The following is a 6384-nucleotide window of genomic DNA, read 5'->3' as shown; positions in this document are numbered from 1 at the left end:
ACTTCCGCTTCCGGCGGTTGCCAGGCGAAGATCTTAATCCGCGTGTCGGCTGCAAGGTCCCTTTTTAGGTGAGGCTGCTAGGAGCGCTCTTCTGGAAAGCAGATAAAGAGGGCGTGGCAGCGCCTGTTTTGGGGATTTACATTCCCCAAGTTGAGCCCCGTGGGAATATTTAGAAGAGGAATTCGCCGTCAGTGAATCCCTCTACTGTTCAATCACTCCGTTCTTTACCTGGTTATTTGCCTTTAAGCATCTTGACACCATTCTCTTCTACCAGTCTCACTCCGGCTCTCTTTATCTTTACCCCTTGTTGAAGGTTCTCCACTTCTCCCACTCCTCTTGTTTACCTCTTAAGAAGGACCTCGTCCACTATTTTCATAGCAGAGATACGTTTTTTAATGACTACCAAGTCCCACTTGGAAGCAAACCCCAGAACTTATTTTAAAATTAAAATTTGAGATCGGCCTGAGTTAAGTGAAGGCTGGAGTTATGATTTGTATTCTTAAATTCACAGAAACACAGGGAGGCATCCAACTTAATCCAGATTGTCTCTTTACCTAGATGATCTCTTCAGAAACTGTGGTTGGGAATCACGCTCTGCATACACTTTGTTTGCTCTCTAAAATGGCAAATATTTCATGCAAAAGATTGTTTCCCCCGATCTTAAAATGTGTATAGACACTACCTTCATTTTGGTTCTCTATAGTTAAGTTGACCTGCTCAATTAGCAGACTTGGAATGCGACAGGAAAGCTAAGACAGAACTTCAGTTCAGTTCAGTTCAGTAGCTCAGTCGTTTCCGACTCTTTGCGACTCCATGAATCATAGCACACCAGGCCTCCCTGCCCATCACCAACTCCCAGAGTTCACTCAAACTCATGTCCATCGAGTCGGTGATGCCATCCAGCCATCTCATCCTCTCTCATCCCCTTCTCATCCTGTCCCCAACCCCTCCCAGCATCAGGGTCTTTTCCAATGAATCAACTCTTCGCATGAGGTGGCCAAAGTACTGGAGTTTCAACTTCAGCATCAGTCCTTCCAATGAACACCCAGGACTGATCTCCTTTAGGATGGACTGGTTGGATCTCCTTGCAGTCCAAGGGACTCTCAACAGTCTTCTCCAACACCACAGTTCAAAAGCATCAATTCTTTGGCGCTCAGCTATCTTCACAGTCCAACTCTCACATCCATACATGACCACTGGAAAAACCATAGCCTTGGCTAGACAGACCTTTGTTGGCAAAGTAGTATCTCAGCTTTTCAATATACTATCTAGGTCGGTCATCACTTTCCTTCCAAGGAGTAAGCATCTTTTAATTTCATGGCTGCAATCACCATCTGCAGTGATTTTGAAGCCCCAAAAAATAAAGTCTGACACTGTTTCCACTGTTTCCCCATCTATTTCCCATGAAGTGATGGGACCAGATGCCATGATCTTCGTTTTCTGAATGTTGAGCTTTAAGCCAACTTTTTCACTCTCGTTTTTCACTTTCATCAATAGGCTTTTTAGTTCCTCTTCACTTTCTGCCATAAGGGTGGTGTCATCTGCATATCTGAGGTGATTGATATTTCTCCTGGCAATCTTGATTCCAGCTTGTGCTTCTTCCAGCTCAGTGTTTCTCATGATGTGCTCTGCATAGAAGTTAAATAAGCAGGGTGACAATATACAGCCTTGACGTACTCCTTTTCCTATTTGGAACCAGTCTGTTGTTCCATGTCCAGTTCTAACTGTTGCTTCCTGACCTGCATATAGGTTTCTCAAGAGGCAGGTCAGGTGGTCTGGTATTTCCATCTCTTTCAGAATTTTCCACAGTTTATTGTGATCCACACAGTCAAAGGCTTTGGCATGGTCAATAAAGCAGAAATAGATATTTTTCTGGAACTCTCTTGCTTTTTCCATGATCCAGTGGATGTTGGCAATTTGATCTCTGGTTCCTCTGCCTTTTCTAAAACCAGCTTGAACATCTGAAAGTTCACGGTTCACGTATTGCTGAAGCCTGGCTTGGAGAATTTTGAGCATTACTTTACTAGCGTGTGAGATGAGTGCAATTGTGCGGTAGTTTGAGCATTCTTTGGCATTGCCTTTCTTTGGGTTTGGAATGAAAACTACCTTTTCCAGTCCTGTGGCTATTGCTGATAGAACTTAGCAATGGTGTTTTCCTGATGCTAGGGTCAACGAATAAAATGGAGAAAGTAAATATAACCAAGTTAGGTCATTTGATCCAAGTAGAATTTTAGTAAAGTGCTTTTAGGGAATAAGGACTGGCATGGTGCTCTGCCATAAAATATGCTTCCTTCAGTTCAGTGGCTCAGTTGTGTCCAACTCTTTGTGACCCTATGGACTGCAGCATGCAAGGCTTCCCTGTCCTTCACCAACTCCTGCAGCTTGCTCAAACTCATGTCCATCAATTCCATGATGCTATCCAGCCATCTCAGGCTCTGTCATCCCCTTCTCCTCCCACCTTCAATCATTCTCAGCATCAGGGTCTTTTCCAAGGATTCAGTTCTTTGCATCAGGTGGCTAAAGTATTGGAGTTTCAGCTTCAGCATCCGTCCCTTCCAGTGAATATTCAGGACTGATTTCCTTTAGGATTAACTGGTTTGATTTCCTTGCAATCCAAGGGACTCTATGCTTCCTTAGAAACTGGCAAATAGGAGGGAGTATTATAAATGAATGGTCACATGTATTTCACCATACATATCACAATGGATAAGGTAACTTTTATAGATTATCTGTAAGCAAATATGTCTCAGCCTCACACCAGTCCAGGCTTCCCTTGTGGTTCAGCTGGTAAAGAATCCATCCACAATGTGGGAGACCTGGGTTGGATCCCTGGATTGGGAAGATCCCCTGGAGAAGGGAAAGGCCACCCACTTCAGTATTCTGGCCTGGAGAATTCCATGGACCGTATAGTCCATGGGGTCGCAAAGAGTCGGACAGGAATGAGCAACTTTCACTTTTGCCACACCAGTCCTATACCCTGAACTGTAGTGCATCAGAAAGGCTACAAATTCCATTTCCCAGACTCCCAATGCTGATGGGCAGAATTGGAGAACAGAGGGAAGGAAATGGTTCAAAGTTTTAACACTTTAGTTAATATCTGAAAGTATAATTATTTTCTAACAGCCTGGAAATTATGCAGTGTTTTAGCTGTTTAAGAATTCACTGAGACAAAAGGAATAATCACATGATTTATTATTTTATACAAATAAGTTACATTAGGATTGCTCAGTTTTTTTTTAGACCCTCAAAAATTTGAAGTGGCTTAGAAATTAGAATAAAAACAGGAATTTAGAAAGTTGTGCATAGGCTTTTGGATGACAACTCAATTCCTAATAAACAAAATACATGGAACAGGCAAGAATATATCATAATGTTCAGTCATTAATTGGGAAAAGAGACCAGGAATGCTTGCTGTGCTGAAATTCCAAGGTCTCAGTTGATGCAGTAAACAAAAAGGAATTGCTAATGCCATAGATAAAGTGAGAAATGTGGGTAGACACAGAAATAAAGGATATTTCTAAAAATAATATGCTAACAAAAAAATTCACAGGAAAATAATCATCCCCAAGTATTTCTGTAGTAGTAACTTCACTTGAAACATTCAAAATAGGTACCACATCTACAGAGCTGACCAAAAACAAGTTTTCTCATTTGAATCCATCAGACCCAATTTTAACTATCATGAGGAATAACAAAAGACAGACTAAAAAGTGTGTTTAGAGAAATGTAGGTAAATTAAGTTTACCGAGTGGTTAAAGTTCTCATATGAATAACTGAGATGCAACCACACAGATGACTTGGGACATCATTACAAGATAAAATCAACACTGTTAATACTAGTGTTTTTAGACAGCCTTTACTATTAAACAATTGTCATTCCAATATATAGAGGTTTCAGCTAACAGAGCATTTAATCTCCATTTCTCTGTCAATGTTAATATTTTCAGATTATTTACCCAGCACTTCTTTTTTGTAGGATAGATCCTCACAATTCTGTGAGGTAAGCTGGCACTCTATTTATTCTTTCCTTTAAAGAAGGCAGAGAAACAGAATCTTTGGTAGGATTGCACACATATTTATCAAAATTAAGACCACGTCTAGGGGACTTCACTGGTGGTCCTGTGGCTAAGATGCCAAGCTCCCGATGCAGGGGGCCCAGCTTTAATCCCTGGTCAGGGAAATAAGATCCCACATGCCACAACTAAGACTTGGTCCAGCCAAGTAAATCCATTTAAAAAATAAGAACATATCTAGGAGGGCTATTCATAAAAAATCTTTTTTCATTGTAACTACTCATTTTACCCAAGTTAAAAAAATTAGTTATAATTAATTACTTATTTATGAAATGGAAGGAAAAATAAAATGGTAGATTTCAGCATTGCTTCAGTTGGAGAAGTGAATGGCCAGCTGACACTAAAATTCCTAGAAACAACTTTTAAAAACATGAAAAGTGATATTTTATTTCACTTTATATACTGACTATATCTTAACTACGTAGCTTCTTTTACTGGGTCTAATTTTCATCTGAAAATAATTTTTTGACCATCCTTTTAAATAGGCTAGAGTTAAAACCCATTTTATAATTCACTTACTTATAAACACACACCTGTTATATATGAAAGTGGGGTGTCCAAAAGCCTATCAGAAAAATAATTTTTTAATCTGAAATCATACAATAGTGCCAGACAGCTTCCTAAATATTTTTATCATAAAAATGTCAGTGTTACTGAATAAAATTCCAACCCCTTGCTCTGGCACTGAAGGCCCTTACAATGCACTACTTCTTCAAACTTGCCTTAGTTACTAAATCTGATAACTCCTTTAGTCTCTGCAGCTAATATATCAGCCTGTCAATATAATAAAAATAGCACACAGCAGAAGTAACATTTCTCTCCTCGGAACTTTCACAGTATTCAGTTCATCATTCACAAGTCACTGATCAGGATATTGCCTTATTTAAAAAACTTTTTTTTTTTTTGGCTGTATTGCATGGCATGCAGGATCTTAAGTCCCCAACCAGGGATTGAACCCATGCACCCAGCAGTGGAAGCATGGAGTCCCAGCTCTGGCACTGTCTTATTTTTATGTGCAAGTCTTATCAATGTTATTATACTGAAAGTCTAAGCCCAAGTATGTATGCATGTGTGTGTCTATGCTTTATCCCCTTCATTGTCAGGAACAGGAGGCACTGAAAATTATTTTTCTACAATCTTCCCCTCCTCCATGGAGAAGATTTTTAGCTTCAGAAGGAGCAGAAAGAGTGAAAGGAGGCACAGTGGTCCTTTGTTAATCTCAATAGATAATACTTATTGAGTAAGTGTATAATGCTTTCTGATTTGTAAAAGGTTCTCATGTATATCTCTTCACATGACATAAGAAACAAATACCAAAAAAAAAAAAAAAAAGAACAGTGTTTAAGATCAGGGCTATTAACAAACATTTAGGAAAAATAAAGGTAAGGAGAGAAGAGGAAATGGTAAGCTTTATGGAGGTACCCATAATACAGTTAATATAAAAGGAAATTTTTACAGGCTTAAAAGGTTAACTGGAGAAAGTCTGCAGGTTCTTAGAAAACTAGTTTTAAATTATACTCCAATGAGGGAATAATGAAGGCAATGAAAGACCCAAGGGAAGTGATACTGGGAGAGGCCTACAGTTTACAAAGTCCCTAGTCAGCCTGGGGTTCTTCAGAGCAGGAATCCAGCAAGGGACTGGAGAACAGAAAACGTTCTGCTTGTGACTGAACAAAACTGGTCCAGGATTTCATCAAAGCAGAATCCATTCTTGGCATAATCTGGTAAAGCTGGAAGCTGGGGAGAGGGCACTCACACCTATGAAGATGGTATTGGTCTTTGAAGAGCTTCACAGAAGGTGATCTGAGTGAAAATAGGAGATACCAAGAAATTCTTATTGACAGTCTTGACTTCACAGGTTGATACTTTGGACGTTATGGAATCATTTCTGTCAGATCCCAGGACTCCCAATGTGTTTCCAAAAAGATATATTTTCTCCTACCACCCATATTCAGGTCTCTATCATCGTTGGCTGCCTTTGACCCAATCTTCCTCTCCCCAACCACAGGGCAGTTTTGAAAACATGAATGATACTTGTTATAAATATCTGGTGTGAATCCTCTAGCCTGGAAGAAGTTTAAGCCTAGCTGGCATAAGCCTTGATGCATCGTGGGCTCTAAGTTGGGAGAGAGGGATATCAATGGTATCTTGGCACTTGGTTAGGTCCAAGATAACCAAAAAGTGAGAAACAAGCTGTTGAGCATCATAGGATTTATTTATATCAAGATACATAACCATTTTGGTCTGACTTGATCAATTGTTTTGTATTTACCTGAATGTGAAAGGTTTTCCCTAAAGAATAGCACAATTA

Source organism: Capra hircus, chromosome 23 (assembly GCF_001704415.2).
Source record: "Capra hircus breed San Clemente chromosome 23, ASM170441v1, whole genome shotgun sequence".
Lineage (NCBI taxonomy): Eukaryota > Metazoa > Chordata > Mammalia > Artiodactyla > Bovidae > Capra > Capra hircus.
This window is presented reverse-complemented; position numbering follows the sequence as displayed.